The sequence below is a fragment of the Pinus tabuliformis genome, chromosome 2_1 (genome assembly GCF_031772625.1).
Source record: "Pinus tabuliformis cultivar Carrire ecotype Pingquan chromosome 2_1, CPIR1, whole genome shotgun sequence".
NCBI classification, from domain to species: Eukaryota; Viridiplantae; Streptophyta; class Pinopsida; order Pinales; family Pinaceae; genus Pinus; species Pinus tabuliformis.
In genome coordinates this window covers 342,958,858-342,981,412 of record NC_142299.1, presented here as the reverse complement: position 1 = coordinate 342,981,412, position 22,555 = coordinate 342,958,858, and the positions used below count along the sequence as shown (strand labels likewise).

The window sequence follows — 22,555 nt, the reverse complement described above, 5'->3', positions numbered from 1 at the left end:
CAGCATCTCAAAGAATCCGTTTATGCATTCAAAAACCAAGCACATACCAATCAAGTACCATTTTCTCCGGGAACAAGTACTTGAACAGAAGGTCAAGTTGGAGTATGTTCCTTCTAAGGAACAAGTTGCTGATATTCTCACCAAACCATTGCCCAGGGACACTTTTGAATACCTCAGGCAAAAGCTGGGGGTTGTTGATGCATCATCTTATTGTTGAACCTTTCTGATTGATGGTACAGGTTCAGGGGGAGCATATAATGCATTGTTGGCATTATGGAGGATGGTCAGAAGGAGATCTTGGAAATAGCTGCAATATGTCTCTATCTCTTTCATGGTGGATTATGGTTCTTTGCTGCAAATCTGGTTCATTTTCAGGGGGAGCATGATCTTAGGGGGAGCATACCCCTTTGCCCTTGATGTCAAAGGGGGAGAATGAAGCTGAAGTTTGTGAGGTTGCCATCAAGTCCAAAGGGGGAGATTGTTGGCATTATGTTTCTGGTATGGCTATATGTTACAGATGTTGTACTTGATGGCAACTCCCATGACAAGGCTCTCCATTTATTGAAAAATTAAGAAGGACGCAGGAAATCAGTTCAGAAGTTGCGTACCCGCAGGTACACCATGCAGGGACCGCGTCCAGAGACGCAGGCCAGCCGTTCAGGAGGTGCGTCCACCCAGTGCACACATTTCAAGGCAGAGAAAAGCTCACGTGGGGGTTTCTTATGTTTTACTCTTGGTATTTAGCTGACGGTTTTGGGTTATTATGGTGTCGGCTCGTGGTATTGTTCCATGATTTTAGGAGGAGCTTGCCTATATAAAGCAAAGGAGATCATTTGGCTTGAGCATGTTTTTGGGTTGAATATCTTATGAGGGCTTGATCTGGTCTAGATCTAAACAAGGCGAATCTATTGATGGACCGAGATCTCTTGGCGCATGTTCAGATCTGTAGATCTGATTGTCTGGGTTACTTCTGAAGTCTTGAAATCATCTATGCTCGGAGGGACGCAGGTGCAGTAAGAGAAAAGTGCGTCCGTACGCAGGAGCGAAGCGTTTCAGGTGCGTCCGGGACGCAGGCGAGCAGTTGAGCAGGGTGCGTCCGGGACTCAGGCGAGCAGTTGAGCAGGGTGCGTCCGGGACTCAGGCTAGCAGTTGAGCAGGGTGAGTCCGGGACTCAGGCTAGCAGTTGAGCAGGGTGCTTACTTCTCTTAAAATCTTTGTTTATCATTGTTGTGTTCTGGGTTTGGTCCTATTATTGTTGATCTGGTTACTACAGTTGATTGGGTGATTCTCTTACACTTGATGATCAATTGATGCTTATGGATCCAGTTTGAAAATTTATGAAAAGTGGTCCTTGTATGAAAAGAAGTAGGGGGTTGTAGCTCCCTTCCAGGAGAGACTGGAAAACGAGAGAGAGTTGTAGCTCTCTGCAGGTTGCAGCCTGCGTACTGGTAAAGGACTGCACCAGTACAAAACCATTGTAAAAGGAGTTTCTAATTTGAAAGAAGATAGAGACATATTGCAGCATGTGGTTTTCACCCACATTGGGTTTCCACCTTACATCTTGTGTTCTTTGGTGTGACTATCTGTTTTCTTTTGTTCATGCTCATTATTTTATGGTACTGACATGCAAAAATAATTCAAAGAACAAATAAAGAAGATTTATTAAAAGAATTATATAATACTGATTCACCCCCCCTCTCAGTATTATTTCCAACAATAAGCTTGTTAATCAAGGGAAAAACTGGACACTTCATGGTGGTATGCCTTCGAAATGAGCTTTAGACTGTACACGTGTTAGCAAACTCAACAAGAGAGGTTAATAAGGGACCCTATTAAGTAGTTTCACCTCTAAGGAAGTAACAACTCCATGGTGCATCCATAAAATGACAGGTGTCATATGAAATGATGGTGGAATGGAGTGGGGCAACAGGGAAGGCTCCAAGCCACATGCCATGGTACAAGGGTAGCTATAATGAGGGAAGCCTACACATCGGGTGTATGGATGTAGGAGGGAGAAATCATGGTATCTGAGTTACCCCGACCTTTGTTTTTCCACCCTTCTTCATATGCCTTTTTCCTTTTATTGGTTTTACTTTCTATTAATTGCTCGAAGCTCCCTGGGATGAGACCAGTTTATGTATGATAAAGATGTGAATACCCGCTTAAGGTTGGGAAGTTCATTGCCCACCAGTGGTTGTGACAATCATGGGTTCTTTAATGCTGCGGGGGGCACACATAGGGGGCTTAGGAACCAAGGTGACGACCATAATGATAGGGGTAGATGTCATGTTTAGCTTTTGTCCGCACGCAAAATTTTGTCATAGCGATCTTTTGCATTTTGTGGTACATTTCCTGTTATAAGTAGCCAATATATACTTTTAACATTATTTTTATCAGCATCAATCTTCAGGACATCGTTCCAGGCCCAATCGAAAGTGTGGACAAGGCGTGGGGGAGGCTAGCATCTTGTGGGCCTAATGGAGAAATGTGGACCCGAATGGGAAAACTGTAAAAAGGGGTTATAATGCACCGAGGGGAGTGATATATGTGGTATCGGGAAAACAAACCCTGCAACCAGAAGCAGGGTCTCCCATGTAGTGCCACTCTTAAAGGTAATAGCCAATAGAGGCGATCCCACGGGTCTAGGCTACAAGATTAACCACCAAGTTGGGACAAGGGAACAAGAGTATAATCCAAGTCCATTCTTTTCGTCGAATCCCCCCACTAATCCATGTTGAAATGTGTCCAAGAAATTCAAGCATAAACACCCAATTACATAATGAAGAGCCATACCTTAGAGGTTGGAAGGCCCACCTTCAAACATATCCACCTTCAAACATACAATCATAATAGATGAGCGAGGGCACATAATGGCTGGCTTAGCTGGCAGAGAATTCTGGCACATTGAGCTATCCGGTGGCTGCTAGCTGCAACCAGAAGACAAATCAAGGAGACAAATTCTCCTATAGGGGTCACCCACTGGAAGTGGGTAACAGTGCCCTAGAGAGGAGGATAGTAACGTTGAGCAAGAAAGCATATTTGGCGTTCAGCCATTCAACCATTGTGCTAATAGACAACAGCATTGCCTTGTGGCACATACGATTTTGGTTGTTGAATATGTTCAAATATGCTTAGGGCCCTCTTACAAAAAGAATTATTTCTCTTATGGTAACATTCATTGCATTATTCCTAGTAGAATTATATCTAGTTTAGAAAATTTATATATTTTTAGATATAACATGGAATATAAAAGGAGTGGAATTAATTTGGATAACAAGTTCATGCTTTCAACTCTCTAGTTTAACTTTTATTAGAATTCTAATAGTTTATCGTGTAGCTATTGTAGATGGTTGATTCTGGTGAGCGCAAATACGTGAAATACAATATGGATTATCCCCCTTTATATAACGAAACTCAAAGACAGGTATGTTCCATATTATGGTTGATTGTTACATTCAGCTCTCTAGTTTAACTTATGTAATGATTCTGATACGTTATTTTGTATTTGTTGTAGATGGCTTTTTCTGGTGAGCACGACTAATTGGAATACAAAATGGACCGTCTATTGTTATGTAACAAACTCTAGAAGAGGTATGTTTCCTATTATGAATAATTATTGGTTTTGAAATATGCTTATCATTACTATATTTCTTTGTATTTTAACCTTATTCATCCATTTATTTATTTTTATTTTATTTTATTTTATCAGAGGAGGAGAGGACAATGGAGTAGAGATAATGCGCAAGGGGGGAGTTTGCAATTTTTTGTTTGTTATCTACATGTTTTGTTTTTGTTGAGTTTGAGAACGAGAATGCTTTGTGTTGTACCATTTTTTCATTTCTTGTAGTTTGGTCCTGGTTTCATTTGCAGGGACAGAATGAAAGAGATGAGATAGAGGTTATTATTCATAAATGAAGGTGAATCACCTTAATAATACACAATGCACTTCATTAACAATTATCTTTTGCTCATTCGTGATCTCATTTGCTTGCTTTTCAATTTATTATATGTTTTATATGTGGTATCATACTTAACTATATTGATCTGCTTTGTGTAGTGAACGACAATAGTTGTAAAGTTTATGAAGGTCAAGTGGCGAAGATACAATAGACATGCTACGATTGCAACACAAACGATCGGTAAGCCATATTTTTTTCCTACATAATAATTAGTGTGCTTTAGTCCACCAAAGTATTTGTTGTTTGCAAAACAATTGATTCTTTTGTCATGGCTTCAAAGTACCCTTCAACCAATCAACCATCGTGCTAACACACAACACTACCGCCTTGTGGACCCTGGTATTTGGGGTGTTCAATATGTTTATATATGCGTAGATTCCTTTTCTAAAAAATTACTTCTTATGAAAACATTGTTTGTATTATTCCTAGTAGAAGTACATCTAGTTTAGAAAATTTATATCTTCTTGAGATAAGGTGGGGAATATAACTAGACTTGAACTAGCTTACATGACAATTTCATTCCTTCAAAATCTCTAGTTAAACATTTATTAGAAATCGAATACTTTTTTGTGTATGTATTGCAGATGGCTTCTTCCAGTGAGCATGTATAGATGAAATACAAAATGGACTCTCCACTTCTATATAACAATCTCAAAGAAAGGTGTGCTTGTTATTACGATTAATTATTGCGTTTGACTCTCTAGTTTAATTTATATAACAATTATAATATCTTATTTTGTACCTGTTGTAGATGGCTTGTTCTAATGAGCACGTGCAAATGGAATACAAAAGAGAGTGCCCATCATTATGAAACAAACTCTAGGGGAGTTGTGTTTCCTATTATGAATAATTATTTATTTTGAAATATACTTACCGTTACTATTTGTGTGTATTTTAACGTTATTCAACCCATGTTTTTTCTTTGAACACAGGAGAGCACATTGGAGGAGATATGATGTGCAGAAGGGATGTTTGCAATTCTTTCTTTGTTCCTTTCTGGATGTTTTGTTGAGTTGAGTTTGAGCATGGCCATGCTTTGTGTTGTACTCATTTCCTTCGTTTTTCTTTGGTTTGTTTTCTCGGTTTTTGTAGTTTGGTCTTGGCTTCGATTGTTGGATGTTTTTTACTTGCTTTCCTTTGCTTTGTCTTTTTTTTTTTGTATGTTTTTTGTAGTTTTGCCTTGGTTTTGTTTGTTAGATGTGGAAAAGGAAACAAAGGAAGCAGAAAGAAAAAATTGAGGTTATTGTTCATAAATGAAGGTGAGTCACCATAGCTATATGTAGTGCACTTTAGTTAAAAGTATATTTTGCTAATTTGTAGCTGCATTTGTTTGCAATTAAATTTATTATCTGTTTTATCTATGCACTTTTAATCACGTATTGATCTTCTTTATATAGTGAACAATTGCAATTTTACAGTCTACAAAGGTCAAGTGGTGAAGATGCACTAGACATTCTACAAGCATGGCACACTTGATCGGTGAGGCATACTTTTCTCCTACAAAATACTATTGGCTTGCAATACACTGAAATGTTTGTTGTTTGCACTATGATTTATCATTTTGTCATGGTTTCAAGGTAGCATGATCTTATTCATGGGTGTCAGATTCAAGATTTTTCCCTAGAACATTGATATGAAAGAAATGAAAAAGTTATACTAGGGATCATATGTTCAGGGTTATTATTCATCATTGTCGCTACTATAACATTCGTGATGGGAGGGTAGGTATGTGCATGATTAATTTATCGCTTAGTGTCTTTGTTATTTAAGTTCATGTGGTATATTTGTGATCTCATATAAAATAGTACTTTGTCTAGTGACTGATTACAACTGTAGTGTCTGGGAGGGTCAAATGGAGAAGATACCTTAGGTAAGAGCAGAACGAATGAGTGAGTTATGTTGTTTTCCATCACAATAATGTTATTATTATTCGCTTGCTTGATGTTTTATCGTTCTAGCATGGTTCTTAGGTAGTATTGCTCAATTCGTGTTTTGACATATACATCAAAAGTTATGTTTAAATTTATATGCTTTCTTACTACACATCACATGCACAACCCCACAATATGTGCCTGTTGCCACACTATCTAGCAGAAGCCCTAGGAGTGGTGTCCAAGGGACAACCTCTAGACCAATTGACAACAATGGGATAAAGACCCACTGTCACCTCAGTCAGTATTCCCTACGCTTTATGGACTTTCACCAATGGGAGGAGTCCCAATATAAAGGAAATCACTTGAATGATGGGTCAATGGCAAGGTATGATGTGATTTCCAAGCCCCATTCAAAGGAGAGACTCAAATAATGGTTCAATGCTTGAAAAATATTAATGGATCTCCATGAAAGGCTTATGAGGAGACCTAGACCTAGGGGAAGATGTTATTCAATTGCAAGGGATACTCCTAGACCTAAGGCTTCCTAAGGACGCAACACACAAAGCTTAGAAACCAATATAGAAACCTAGAAGAATCCAAGCGAGGCCTAGGGCTAGTTGATGATCTTCGATGAGATATCTATTTCAAGCAAGGATGAGAAAGGCTCAAAGAATGATTAACTTCCTTTGAGTTTTCTAGAGCAAGTGACCTTTGGAACGCCACTAATCGAAGAAGTTTAAGGGTAGAATTGCCATTGGAGCTAGGACTTGAGATTTCTCTCAAACTAGTTGCGAGAATTTCCTTAAATTTTGAGGGCAACGAGAGGAAACCACGACACAATAGCCTACCAACTTGCTCCTCAAGGTGACCTCTCTTATGCAGTTCGCACTAGGCCCTAGTTGACCTTCTATGATTAGGGCAAAAATTTGAAAAGGTGAAAGAAAGAGGTTTGAGGTTGATCACCTAGGAATGAGACCCAGTGCCTTGTCAACTGGGAGAAATGGAGTCAAGATTTCCTTTGATTTAAGGTCTTCGCTCTATCAAGGAGACCTACACAGCTCTTTGCTAAACCAAAGAAGCAACGACTCGGCTACAATAGGTATTTATACTTATGCAATACAAGCCTCTAGGGACATTCATTCACATCATCTATGAGTAATGCATGCAATACTTCAATAATCTTATCGTTTTTCATGAATTCGCATTAAATTAGGGCACATAGAAGATCATGACTATATATTCCATATATTAGACGCGTAACAATGTAAAATATAACATCAAAATAACACTTGATCCATCCATCAAACGTGCAAGTATATCCGAATTCTTTTGCAAGAGAAAATTTCAATCCAAATTATGATGATTTGCAAAATGAGGCTCTCCTTTAATTTATATGAGCCTCTCACAAGTTTGAATGGACTAATTAGCCTAATGAAGCCCTTAAAAACGTTTTGATGTGCAAAGTAACAATAGCTTTGGTGACAAGCCCCCCAAATAGCTCAAATGTGTGAAATAAGCCTTCCTAATGAGGCCAAAATGATAAAATAATCGTGCAAAGGGTCGTTGGAAGGCCTAGATGAGTCCTCAATGTGCCATGACAAAGAGGAGGAAAGCTTTCCTAATGAGGACAAAATGATAAAATAATGGTGCAAATTGTCGTTGGAAGGTCTAGATGAGTCCTCAATGTGCCATGACTAAAAGGGCTCCAAAATGATGATTAAGGGAATGACCCCTTGATTTCCAAGCAAAACATCTTGTGGTACTCGAAGGTGCCTCTTGGGCACAAGAAATGGTCTCATGGGTCTCCAATTGGATCAAACATGTCAATGCTACATCAATAAGGGGTATAATGATGGCATGTGCCCTCCCCTATCTCTTCAAATGAGACAAAACCCCATCTGGGCCTTGGATCAACTGCCAAGGGTTAGGTGCAAATGTGTGGCCGACTGGGCAACATGGTCCAGGTTTATCATCATCTCTGTATGACTGGGGAAGAAACAAGCAATGTGTGGCACTGAAGAAGCCCATGGCATGGAAATCAATGCTTTGTTCTAGTGGATGCCCATGGCTCTCAATGCTCACCCTACAAGTGACATTATGACTCCGTGGAGGGCTTAGAACACCATATAGGGAGACCAACTCCAAATGGATGCCCACCTGCAATCCTATATAAGATCCAATGCGTATCCTCACCTTCCAGTACAACAATCCAGTAGTGAAATTGAGTAAATAAGTTTGTTAATCAAGGGCAAAAGTGGACACTTCATGGTGGCATGCCCTTCCAAATGGGCTTTAGAGTGTAGACGTGTTAGCAAACTCAACAAGAGAGGTTAATAAGGGACCCTATTAAGTAGTTTCACCTCTAAGGAAGTAACAACTCCATGGTGCATCCGTCAAATGGCAGGTGTGGCTATAACGAGGGAAGCCTACACATTGGGTGCATAAATGTAGGAGGGAGAAATCATCGTAGATGAGCCCACGACGTGGAAATATATGCTTTGTTCTAGTGGAGGCCCATGACTCTCAATGCTCACCCTACAAGTGCCATTATGACCCTGTGGAGGGCTTAGAACATATAGGGAGACGAACTCCAAATGGATGCCCACCTGCAATCAAGTATAATATCCAATGTGTATCCTCACCTTATAGTACATCAATCCATTAGTGCAATTGAGTAAATAAGCTTGTTAATCAAGGGAAAAACTGGACACTTCATGGTGGTATGCCTTCGAAATGAGCTTTAGACTGTACACGTGTTAGCAAACTCAACAAGAGAGGTTAATAAGGGACCCTATTAAGTAGTTTCACCTCTAAGGAAGTAACAACTCCATGGTGCATCCATAAAATGACAGGTGTCATATGAAATGATGGTGGAATGGAGTGGGGCAACAGGGAAGGCTCCAAGCCACATGCCATGGTACAAGGGTAGCTATAATGAGGGAAGCCTACACATCGGGTGTATGGATGTAGGAGGGAGAAATCATGGTATATGAGTTACCCCGACCTTTGTTTTTCCACCCTTCTTCATATGCCTTTTTCCTTTTATTGGTTTTACTTTCTATTAATTGCTCGAAGCTCCCTGGGATGAGACCAGTTTATGTATGATAAAGATGTGAATACCCGCTTAAGGTTGGGAAGTTCATTGCCCACCAGTGGTTGTGACAATCATGGGTTCTTTAATGCTGCGGGGGGCACACATAGGGGGCTTAGGAACCAAGGTGACGACCATAATGATAGGGGTAGATGTCATGTTTAGCTTTTGTCCGCACGCAAAATTTTTTCATAGCGATCTTTTGCATTTTGTGGTACATTTCCTGTTATAAGTAGCCAATATATACTTTTAACATTATTTTTATCAGCATCAATCTTCGGGACATCGTTCCAGGCCCAATCGAAAGTGTGGACAAGGCGTGGGGGAGGCTAGCACCTTGTGGGCCTAATGGAGAAATGTGGACCCGAATGGGAAAACTGTAAAAAGGGGTTATAATGCACCGAGGGGAGTGATATATGTGGTATCGGGAAAACAAACCCTGCAACCAGAAGCGGGGTCTCCCATGTAGTGCCACTCTTAAAGGTAATAGCCAATAGAGGCGATCCCACGGGTCTAGGCTACAAGATTAACCACCAAGTTGGGACAAGAGAACAAGAGTATAATCCAAGTCCATTCTTTTCGTCGAATCCCCCCACTAATCCATGTTGAAATGTGTCCAAGAAAATCAAGCATAAACACCCAATTACATAATGAAGAGCCATACCTTAGAGGTTGGAAGGCCCACCTTCAAACATATCCACCTTCAAACATACAATCATAATAGATGAGCGAGGGCACATAATGGCTGGCTTAGTTGGCAGAGAATTCTGGCACATTGAGCTATCCGGTGGCTGCTAGCTGCAACCAGAAGACAAATCAAGGAGACAAATTCTCCTATAGGGGTCACCCACTAGAAGTGGGTAACAGTGCCCTAGAGAGGAGGATGGTAACGTTGAGCAAGAAAGCATATTTGGCGTTCAACCATTCAACCATTGTGCTAATAGACAACAGTATTGCCTTGTGGCACATACGATTTTGGTTGTTGAATATGTTTAAATATGCTTAGGGCCCTCTTACAAAAAGAATTATTTCTCTTATGGTAACATTCATTGCATTATTCCTAGTAGAATTATATCTAGTTTAGAAAATTTATATATTTTTAGATATAACATGGAATATAAAAGGAGTGGAATTAATTTGGATAAGTTCATGCTTTCAACTCTCTAGTTTAACTTTTATTAGAATTCTAATAGTTTATCGTGTAGCTATTGTAGATGGTTGATTCTGGTGAGCGCAAATACGTGAAATACAATATGGATTATCCCCCTTTATATAACGAAACTCAAAGACAGGTATGTTCCATATTATGGTTGATTGTTACATTCAACTCTCTAGTTTAACTTATGTAATGATTCTGATACGTTATTTTGTATTTGTTGTAGATGGCTTTTTCTGGTGAGCACGACTAATTGGAATACAAAATGGACCGTCTATTGTTATGTAACAAACTCTAGAAGAGGTATGTTTCCTATTATGAATAATTATTGGTTTTGAAATATGCTTATCATTACTATATTTCTTTGTATTTTAACCTTATTCATCCATTTATTTATTTTTATTTTATTTTATTTTATCAGAGGAGGAGAGGACAATGGAGTAGAGATAATGCGCAAGGGGGGAGTTTGCAATTTTTTGTTTGTTATCTACATGTTTTGTTTTTGTTGAGTTTGAGAACGAGAATGCTTTGTGTTGTACCCATTTTTTCATTTCTTGTAGTTTGGTCCTGGTTTCATTTGCAGGGACAGAATGAAAGAGATGAGATAGAGGTTATTATTCATAAATGAAGGTGAATCACCTTAATAATACACAATGCACTTCATTAACAATTATCTTTTGCTCATTCGTGATCTCATTTGCTTGCATTTCAATTTATTATATGTTTTATATGTGGTATCATACTTAACTATATTGATCTTCTTTGTGTAGTGAACGACAATAGTTGTAAAGTTTATGAAGGTCAAGTGGCGAAGATACAATAGACATGCTACAATCGCAACACAAACGATCGGTAAGCCATATTTTTTTCCTACATAATAATTAGTGTGCTTTAGTCCACCAAAGTATTCGTTGTTTGCAAAACAATTGATTCTTTTGTCATGGCTTCAAAGTACGCTTCAACCAATCAACCATCGTGCTAACACACAACACTACCGCCTTGTGGACCCTGGTATTTGGGGTGTTCAATATGTTTATATATGCGTAGATTCCTTTTCTAAAAAAATTACTTCTTATGAAAACATTGTTTGTATTATTCCTAGTAGAAGTACATCTAGTTTAGAAAATTTATTTCTTCTTGAGATAAGGTGGGGAATATAACTAGACTTGAACTAGCTTACATGACAATTTCATTCCTTCAAAATCTCTAGTTAAACATTTATTAGAAATCGAATACTTTTTTGTGTATGTATTGCAGATGGCTTCTTCCAGTGAGCATGTATAGATGAAATACAAAATGGACTCTCCACTTCTATATAACAATCTCAAAGAAAGGTGTGCTTGTTATTACGATTAATTATTGCGTTTGACTCTCTAGTTTAATTTATATAACAATTATAATATCTTATTTTGTACCTGTTGTAGATGGCTTGTTCTAATGAGCACGTGCAAATGGAATACAAAAGAGAGTGCCCATCATTATGAAACAAACTCTAGGGGAGTTGTGTTTCCTATTATGAATAATTATTTATTTTGAAATATACTTACCGTTACTATTTGTGTGTATTTTAACGTTATTCAACCCATGTTTTTTTCTTTGAACACAGGAGAGCACATTGGAGGAGATATGATGTGCAGAAGGGATGTTTGCAATTCTTTGTTCCTTTCTGGATGTTTTGTTGAGTTGAGTTTGAGCATGGCCATGCTTTGTGTTGTACTCATTTCCTTCGTTTTTCTTTGGTTTGTTTTCTCGGTTTTTGTAGTTTGGTCTTGGCTTCGATTGTTGGATGTTTTTTACTTGCTTTCCTTTGCTTTGTCTTTTTTTTTTGTATGTTTTTTGTAGTTTTGCCTTGGTTTTGTTTGTTAGATGTGGAAAAGGAAACAAAGGAAGCAGAAAGAAAAATTTGAGGTTATTGTTCATAAATGAAGGTGAGTCACCATAGCTATATGTAGTGCACTTCAGTTAAAAGTATATTTTGCTAATTTGTAGCTGCATTTGTTTGCAATTAAATTTATTATCTGTTTTATCTATGCACTTTTAATCACGTATTGATCTTCTTTATATAATGAACAATTGCAATTTTACAGTCTACAAAGGTCAAGTGGTGAAGATGCACTAGACATTCTACAAGCATGGCACACTTGATGGGTGAGGCATACTTTTCTCCTACAAAATACTATTGGCTTGCAATACACTGAAATGTTTGTTGTTTGCACTATGATTTATCATTTTGTCATGGTTTCAAGGTAGCATGATCTTATTCATGGGTGTTAGATTCAAGATTTTTCCCTAGAACATTGATATGAAAGAAATGAAAAAGTTATACTAGGGATCATATGTTCAGGGTTATTATTCATCATTGTCGCTACTATAACATTCGTGATGGGAGGGTAGGTATGTGCATGATTAATTTATCGCTTAGTGTCTTTGTTATTTATGTTCATGTGGTATATTTGTGATCTCATATAAAATAGTACTTTGTCTAGTGACTGATTACAACTGTAGTGTCTGGGAGGGTCAAATGGAGAAGATACCTTAGGTAAGAGCAGAACGAATGAGTGAGTTATGTTGTTTTCCATCACAATAATGTTATTATTATTCGCTTGCTTGATGTTTTATCGTTCTAGCATGGTTCTTAGGTAGTAGTACTCAATTAGTGTTTTGACATATACATCAAAAGTTATGTTTAAATTTATATGCTTTCTTACTGCACATCACATGCACAACCCCACAATATGTGCCTGTTGCCACACAATCTAGCAGAAGCCCTAGGAGTGGTGTCCAAGGGACAACCTCTAGACCAATTGACAACAATGGGATAAAGACCCACTGTCACCTCAGTCAGTATCCCCTACGCTTTATGGACTTTCACCAATGGGAGGAGTCCCAATATAAAGGAAATCACTTGAATGATGGGTCAATGGCAAGGTATGATGTGATTTCCAAGCCCCATTCAAAGGAGAGACTCAAATAATGGTTCAATGCTTGAAAAATATTAATGGATCTCCATGAAAGGCTTATGAGGAGACCTAGACCTAGGGGAAGATGTTATTCAATTGCAAGGGATACTCCTAGACCTAAGGCTTCCTAAGGACGCAACACACAAAGCTTAGAAACCAATATAGAAACCTAGAAGAATCCAAGCGAGGCCTAGGGCTAGTTGATGATCTTTGATGAGATATCTATTTCAAGCAAGGATGAGAAAGGCTCAAAGAATGATTAACTTCCTTTGAGTTTTCTAGAGAAAGTGACCTTTGGAACGCCACTAATCGAAGAAGTTTAAGGGTAGAATTGCCATTGGAGCTAGGACTTGAGATTTCTCTCAAACTAGCTGCGAGAATTTCCTTAAATTTTGAGGGCAACGAGAGGAAACCACGACGCAATAGCCCACCAACTTGCTCCTCAAGGTGACCTCTCTTATGCAGTTCGCACTAGGCCCTAGTTGACCTTCTATGATTAGGGCAAAAATTTGTAAAGGTGAAAGAAAGAGGTTTGAGGTTGATCACCTAGGAATGAGACCCAGTGCCTTGTCAACTGGGAGAAATGGAGTCAAGATTTCCTTTGATTTAAGGTCTTTGCTCTATGAAGGAGACCTACACAGCTCTTTGCTAAACCAAAGAAGCAACAACTCGGCTACAATAGGTATTTATACTTATGCAATACAAGCCTCTAGGGACATTCATTCACATCATCTATGAGTAATGCATGCAATACTTCAATAATCTTATCGTTTTTCATGAATTCGCATTAAATTAGGGCACATAGAAGATCATGACTATATATTCCATATATTAGACGCATAACAATGTAAAATATAACATCAAAATAACACTTGATCCATCCATCAAACGTGCAAGTATATCCGAACTCTTTTGCAAGAGAAAATTTCAATCCAAATTATGATGATTTGCAAAATGAGTCTCTCCTTTAATTTATATGAGCCTCTCACAAGTTTGAATGGACTAATTAGCCTAATGAAGCCCTTAAAAATGTTTTGATGTGCAAAGTAACAATAGCTTTGGTGACAAGCCCACCAAATAGCTCAAATGTGTGAAATAAGCCTTCCTAATGAGGCCAAAATGATAAAATAATCGTGCAAAGGGTCGTTGGAAGGCCTAGATGAGTCCTCAATGTGCCATGACAAAGAGGAGGAAAGCTTTCCTAATGAGGACAAAATGATAAAATAATGGTGCAAATTGTCGTTGGAAGGTCTAGATGAGTCCTCAATGTGCCATGACTAAAAGGGCTCCAAAATGATGATTAAGGGAATGACCCCTTGATTTCCAAGCAAAACATCTTGTGGTACTCGAAGGTGCCTCTTGGGCACAAGAAATGGTCTCATGGGTCTCCAATTGGATCAAACATGTCAATGCTACATCAATAAGGGGTATAATGATGGCATGTGCCCTCCCCTGTCTCTTCAAATGAGACAAAACCCCATCTGGGCCTTGGATCAACTGCCAAGGGTTAGGTGCAAATGTGTGGCTGACTGGGCAACATGGTCCAAGTTTATCATCATCTCTGTATGACTGGGGAAGAAACAAGCAATGTGTGGCACTGAAGAAGCCCATGGCATGGAAATCAATGCTTTGTTCTAGTGGATGCCCATGGCTCTCAATGCTCACCCCACAAGTGACTTTATGACTCCGTGGAGGGCTTAGAACACCATATAGGGAGACCAACTCCAAATGGATGCCCACCTGCAATCCTATATAAGATCCAATGCGTATCCTCACCTTCCAGTACAACAATCCAGTAGTGAAATTGAGTAAATAAGTTTGCTAATGAAGGGCAAAAGTGGACACTTCATGGTGGCATGCCCTTCCAAATGGGCTTTAGAGTGTAGACGTGTTAGCAAACTCAACAAGAGAGGTTAATAAGGGACCCTATTAAGTAGTTTCACCTCTAAGGAAGTGACAATTCCATGGTGCATCCGTCAAATGGCAGGTTTCATATGAAATGATGATAGAATGGAGTGGGGCAAGAAGGAAGGCTCCAAGCCACATGTCATGGTACAAGGGTAGCTATAACGAGGGAAGCCAACACATTGGGTGCATAGATGTAGGAGGGAGAAATCATGGTATATGAGTTACCCCGACCTTTGTTTTTCCAGCCTTCTTCATATGCCTTTTGCCTTTTATTGATTTTTCTTTCTATTAACTACTCGGAGCTCCTTAGGATGAGATCATTTTGTGTATGATAAAGAAGTGTATACCCCCTTAAGGTTGGGAAGTTCATTGCCCACCAGGGGTTTGGACAATCATGGGTTCCTTAATGATGCACGGGGCACACATAGGGGACCTAGGAACCAAGGTGATGGCCATAATGATAGGGGGTAGAGCTCGGGTTTAGCTTTTGCCCGTGCGCTAAATTTTAGAGGTCTTCGGGAGAGGTAGTGCAAAGCCAGAAGACGCTGACGCAGGGCCACGCAGAGGCAGCGTAGGCTGATGTAGAGGCAATGCAGAGCCTTGAGTGTTGAAGAAAAGTGTAACTAGGTTTGGTATTTTTCAATGTAATTTTGATCTTTGTACTTGTCAAGAAAACTAAATATTATTTTTATAAAATTATATGGTTGAGTTTCTTGCTCATTCCATAGGTCTAGGAAAGTCAAAGAGTCAAGATTATGTTAAAGAGCTCTTTATGAGCATTTATGTAATGTACATAGGTCAGTCTAGTGTCAAGAAGCCCTCCAAGACAAGCACCATTCTTCAACAAAGAAGTCTACAAGATAAACGATGTACAAACACAGTCATGTCAGCTTGCATCAACGGACACACCTCTTCACACTATCATGTCGGCTAATTATGGAGGAAAAACCACTCTAAATAACCAGCTAGGGTATCTGCAAAACAACAATGCAAAAACTCGGACTTGTCTGAGATTTTCGGACATACCTCTGCAATTTTCGGATAGAACAGTGAGTGCAAGATCTCGGATATCAATGAAGATTTCAGTGGACAATGTAACTTTCTTGGTGGTATCAGTCTCGACATAAATACAACAAGGAGAACATAGTCACAAGGTATTAGTACAAGAAGAAGACATAGTCATGATCTTGGTGATGGAGATGATCTTAGGATCACACAATAATACACACAACCTCAACATAATTATGGTGAAATGATTTCATAGTGATGATATCACTGTCTCAGCATACTGAATGGAGTTGGAGTCTTGACATACTGATAAGAAAGATCATAGTGATTCCACTGTGATACGTTTTGTCTCTACATATTTGTGACAAGAAAAAGCTCAGTGATCACATAGTAATGAACACAATCATGATCTCAGTGTCAATAAAGGAGCAACAAGGATATAAGTGAAGAGGCAACAATGGTTCAACTGTAATAACCTCTGTGTTGCAGCAATGATTACCTTGATGAAGCAGCAATGATGATGAACTCAACAGTAACAAAGAAGAGGATTGGTGTCTTGGTCTTGGAGTGGCATAATATGTCAAGGGTCAAGGTCTTGGTGTTCGTCAATTGGAATCTCTATAAGAAGAATTTTGTGTGGGTTTTCCTCTCCAAGAGGGAGAGGTTTTGGCCTTGGCAAAAATCCAAACATCTTGTGTTCTTGTCTCTTTGTTTTGGTAGCAGTTTTATGAAGCAAACACACACACTAATAATAAGAAGAAGATCAAGCTAAGATAAATTGTAAAAGCACTTCACAAATTGTTATCAATTCTAGAAGATTCCTACTAATACTAATTGCCCTAGATTCTTCAACATGGTATCGAAGCTAAGGTGCAAAAGTCAAAGGAAGGGCAGCAAAAGAGACATACAAGGATTAGTCCTCAAGAAAGGCATCAAAGTAAGTTAAGGGTTTTGTCAAGAATAAAGGATCAAGTCTACAAGAAGTAGTCTACATCAGCAAAGAACCTTTTCTCCATAGTCAAAGATTATCATCTTGGAGAAGATCGAAAATTCGAGGGGCAGTCCTAATCTACACTACAACAAAAGGGAAACACAGTACCTTTCATAGTCCTGATGCTAGCCTCAAAATTGGGTGTCATTACAACCCATGTCATACCACAACAATCTTAATGACTTAAGCAGTTTCGATGATTGGTATTGAATAATGCTCGGAGGCCACAAAGATCTTTGCTCATGCTAGTCAACTCAAGCAAGGTTCTACTCCAACAAGGAGCATTGCAACAAGGTTACAAAGATATACAGTCACAACATACATTACAACAATATCACTTCAAAAGGAGAACACAATGCCACATCTCGGGTGGACATCATGACAGTGCTCTCAAAATTCTTGATTTCGATTCCATACCCTCACAGTCAAGGAATCAAATAATCTCAACATATCATAAAAGGCAGTAGTGCTTGGTGCTGAACAATGCAAGGAAGTCTCAAGAAAGGTTCTGGAACTCTATTGTACCAGGCAGCTCAAGCAAGAATCTCATTGAAGGAGATCATTCAAGAAAGCATCAAGGTGAAGATTTCATCTTCACATGACAAGTAAGTATCTTTTTATTCTATATTCAAGTTTGGTTAAATGACTTCATGATTGCAAGGACATCTATGAATTGGATGGGTTATCAAGATTCCTTGCATGAAGAAGGATAATAGACATAGTCCTCTTAAGTAGCTGAAGTCATCAAATGGTCTCCTTTGAATTTATGAAAAGGGATATTTATGAAAGATTCCTCACATAGCAAAATTGGAGATATCAAAGTGATGTAGATAATAAACTCATTCTCTTAAGGTGCAATGAAGAAGGTCACATGAAATCTGATCTACATGAAAGTAAAGGGTATCAAAGGATGTAGGATATCTTCCATCTACAAGACCTAGAAAGGAAGATAACCATAATGCACTAACAATCAAGGTAACAAATGTCCATGAACAAGAAGGTTACCTCATTCAACAACTTGTGGTCTCTATGCCAGATAGAGAAGGACAAGTTGATGGCAAAAATATTGAAGGTTAAACCATGTGCAGAAAAGGAAGGCAAAGTTGGTCCTCAAGCAAAACAAAATAAGTATAGTTAAGATTCAATGTTATAGAAATATTTTGGAAGCTCATATCACTAAAAGATGGAGGAAGCTGAAGAAAAGGGCCAAGGAAAGAGGGAGTAACAAATCTCTCCTATGAGTAAGATAGTATCCCTCACAAAAAGGTCCTATCATAAGCTCCTAGATCTTGTGTTATAAGATATGACAATGATAATAAGATGCATCATGGAAGCATTAGAAACAAGAGCACATAACATCTCCATAGGGATAATGAAGGACAAAAATCCATGGCAGACAACATGTAGGATATATAGCTCTTGGGAACCTCAGTGGACATTGAAGGAGAGAAAGGAGTCATCTAAGGCTCATCACACATCAAGTCAAAAAGGAAACATCTGCCATTTGGGGATATAGAAATATTTTGGAAGCTCATATCACTAAAAGATGGAGGAAGCTGAAGAAAAGGGCCAAGGAAAGAGGGAGTAACAAATTTCTCCTATGAGTAAGATAGTATCCCTCACAAAAAGGTCCTATCATAAGCTCCTAGATCTTGTGTTATAAGATATGACAATGATAATAAGATGCATCATGGAAGCATTAGAAACAAGAGCACATAACATCTCCATAGGGATAATGAAGGACAAAAATCCATGGCAGACAACATGTAGGATATATAGCTCTTGGGAACCTCAGTGGACATTGAAGGAAAGAAAGGAGTCATCTAAGGCTCATCACACATCAAGTCAAAAAGGAAACATCTGCCATTTGGGGATATACAAGATCCTCAAAATTCTCTGATGGAATCCTCATCGTAGGGTTCACTAATCTAAAGAGGAAGCGAATGTTTCAATAGGAACTCCAACTTATGGAATCCATGAGATGATGATGTGATGACATGAAGCAAATCAAGGGACTGCAAATCTTTTCAATCAAGGAAGCTACTGGAAGAAGCCTCGATGACTTGAAGGTAAAACAAGGTATGTATGCTTATGTTTAATATTATAATGTCATGTCATATGGTTGCAGGTAACATGGATCATTGCTTCTATCTTGAGAAGCACGAACAAGAGAAAAATGATTTCTTCCTCTGAAAAGATGCAGGAAGGCATAAGTCACACTAGATGAAATCAACATAATATGTCCTCATATGAAGTATGAGGTGATTGACTACAATAAAGAAACTCTGATTGAAAGTTATGGAATGTGTGAGGAAGGAAGAGATCGTGAGATATGCAACCATGATGAAAGGCAATCAACATCCAAAATACCAAGAAGATTTGACTAGGAAATCTCCCAGAAAGATATGAAGACTCTGATAAAAGTCTGAAAAGAATGAAGACCCTTGATAATGGATATCTTTGGGAGATGTGACAATATGTGTGCAGGATGCTGATACCTACAAGAAGATGTCATGATGAAGAGCCATCTCGTAAGGTATGATTTAATTTAATATAATTTATTGAGTAACATCTGGACGAGTTCATGCAGGGCTACTAGAACAAGACTTGTAAGCACAAATGCAACCAACGTTCATGTGATGGATGGAAACTCCCGAAAGAAGCATGGAGAGAAAAGAAGTAGCCATATGAAGAAGGTTCCAGATATGTACCAAGAAGGCCACTTTCCATGAAGAAAGGAATGACATGACAAAATAAGAAGGAAAGTGATCGATGGTTGTTGCCCTACAAGAAAGAAGCTCAACTAAATTTCATGACATCAAGGAGAGAAGTTGATCAAGCAGCTGAAGGACCCACAAAGAAAAAGTTGCTAATATATAGAAGAGTCCCTAGCTAAGAGGGAGCTCTGACAGGTCCCTGATCAAGAGGGAGTTTGAATTAAGATCACCCCTGATTACAAAGGAGTGACAATTATGTTTTTCCATGTCATGTGTCATGCACTAGACCAAGACTAACAACCGTAAGTCTAGATGAAGGCCATGAATGGAAATGTAGACACATGATAGACACAACATTCTTGTCTTCACTTGGGAAGAAAGAATGGGAGGATTGGGTAATCATCTAGCATCTGATACTCTTTGAGGATGTGTAGGGCATCCAAGATAAGAGTAGGCAAGAGGATCGATATTCTTTGAGGGCTGGGAACCCAAGATAAGAATAGTCCTAGAAGGTCATGCTTAGTGAACACCCAGGTGGGTATGTACCTTGAGAGACTAATGATGAAGGTGTCTATAAATCATTGGTCTCACCAGCATTGTAGCTCATGGTCTCGTGGAGAGATGGAGTTGTTAGTCAAGGCCTTGCACTATGACAATGTTGATTGATATGATGCTATACAGATGGGATTACCAATCCGATACTTCTTATGAGAAATTCTTCAGATTGAGAATATCCAAGTACCATTGTAAATACCTCCCTAAGAGGGAGTGTTGAAGAAAAGTGTAACTAGGTTCAATATTTGTCAATGTAATTTTGATCTTTGTACTTGTCAAGGAAAAGAAATATTGTTTTTATAAAATTATATGAATGAGTTTCTTGCTCATTCCATAGGTCTAGGAAAGTCAAAGAGTCAAGATTATGTCAAAGAGCTCTTTATGAGCATTTATGTAAAGTACATAGGTCAATCTAGTGTCAAGAAGCCCTCTAAGACAAGCACCATTCTTCAACAAAGAAGTCTGCAAGATAAACAATGTACAAACACAGTGATGTTGGCTTGCAAATTAAATATAAGTCATGTCGGCTTGCATCAACGAACACACCTCTTCACACTATCATGTCGGCTAATTATGGAGGACGAACCACTATAAATACCCAGTTAGGGTATCCACAAAACAATAGTGCAAAAAATCGAACTTGTCTGAGATTTTCGGATGGAACAGTGAGTACAGGATCTCGGATATCAATGAAGATTTCGGTGGACAATGTAACCTTCTCGGAGGTACCAGTCTCGACATAAATACAACAAGGAGAACACAGTCACAGGGTATTGGTACAAGAAGAAGACACAATCATGATCTCAGTGATGGAGATGATCTCAAGATCACACAATAGTACACACAACCTCAACATTGAAATGATTTCATAGTGATGATATCACTGTCTCGACATACTGAATGGAGTTGCAGCCTTGCAATAATGATAAGAAGGATCATAGTGATCCCACTGTGATACATTTTGTCTCTACATATTTGTGACAAGAAGAAGCTCGATGATCACACAATAATGCACTCTCGGCATACTGAACACAATCATGATCTTGGTCTCAGTAAAGGAGCAACAAGGATATAAGTGAAGAGGCAACAATGGTGCAGCTGTAATAACCTCTGTGTTGCAACAATGATTACCTCGGTGAAGCAGCAGTGATGATGAAGAACTCAATAGTAACAAAGAAGAGGATTGGTGTCTTGGTCTTGGAGTGGCATAATATGTCAAGGGTAAAGGTCTTGGTGTTCGTCAATTGAAATCTCTATAAGAAGAATTTTGTGTGGGTTTTCCTCTCCAAGAGGGAGAGGTTTTGACCCTGGAAGAAAGCCAAACATCTTGTGTTCTTGTCTCTTTGTTTTGGTAGTAGTTGGATGAAGCAAACACACACACTAATAATAAGAAGAAGATCAAGCTAAGATAAATTGTTAAAGGACTTCACAAATTGTTATAAAGTCTAGAAGAATCCTACTAATATTAATTGCCCTAGATTCTTCAACATTGAGGAGATCCAAAATTTGCTGGAGGGATCGATTTTTGTAGCTGGAAGCCGGGGTGTGAGACTGGGAGAGAAGAAGTCAGAATCTCAGAGGCAAATCAGTCCGCCGAGAGGAGTGACGCAGACCCTAGACACTCTGACGTTGGATTGACACAGTGATTGCGTAGAGACAACTTAGAGGCAGCTAGGGGCTAGTCATTCAGTGGCTGGATCAGTCAGATCTCCAGTGATAGTGTGAGGTAATCTCACTTATCTCTCTGTCAATGATATTATTTGTACTGGATAGCCAGGAGGGCATCTAGAGATTGTATTCAAAATTACTACTGCTTAATAATAAAACCCTCAGCTGCTACACTAATTTTCCCACTCTAGTTTTTTTTGGGGACATTTGTCTAAAAATAACTATGTAGATGTGTTGTGTATTTCTTTCTTGTTCAATTTCTTATTTCCACATTTTATTTAAATGGTGAAGGTTGCAGTGTATTAGTTTCGGTGTTTACTATAGGAGACAATAAATAATTTTGTTCAAGTAATTAACAAATGGAAGAAATATAATCAGTTGCTGCAATAGAAATTTGGGCATCCAAATTTTCACAATAGGGAGACCAAGTCCAAATGGAGGCCCACCTGCAATCCTTTATAAGATCAAATGCGTCTCCTCACCTTGTAGTACAACAATCCATTAGTGCAATTGAGTAAATAAGCTTGCTAATTAGGGGAAAATGTGGACACTTCATAGTGGCATGCCCTTCCAAATGGGCTTTAGAGTATATAGGTGTCACCAAGCTCAACAAGAGAGGTTAATAAAGGATCCTATTAAGTGGTTTCAACATCTAAGCAAGTAACAGG

The 22,555-nt window shown here is 38.7% G+C and overlaps 2 long non-coding RNA genes across 2 annotated transcripts in view; both read left to right on the top strand.

Annotated features, from left to right (window-relative positions):
• Positions 1-3,827, top strand: part of LOC149200259 (uncharacterized) — a 29,172-nt gene extending 25,345 nt beyond the window's left edge. Inside the window, exons 21-23 of the long non-coding RNA XR_016253812.1 lie at positions 3,347-3,424; positions 3,515-3,591; positions 3,710-3,827. This is a non-coding gene — a long non-coding RNA (uncharacterized LOC149200259). The remainder of the gene's footprint in view (positions 1-3,346; positions 3,425-3,514; positions 3,592-3,709) is intronic.
• Positions 3,828-10,129: 6,302 nt separating this feature from the next.
• LOC149200258 (uncharacterized) lies at positions 10,130-12,001 on the top strand. The gene is made up of 6 exons (XR_016253346.1): positions 10,130-10,216; positions 10,307-10,383; positions 10,502-10,710; positions 10,851-10,932; positions 11,338-11,414; positions 11,505-12,001. It is a non-coding gene; the product is annotated as an uncharacterized LOC149200258 (long non-coding RNA).
• The last annotated feature ends 10,554 nt before the right edge of the window (positions 12,002-22,555 follow it).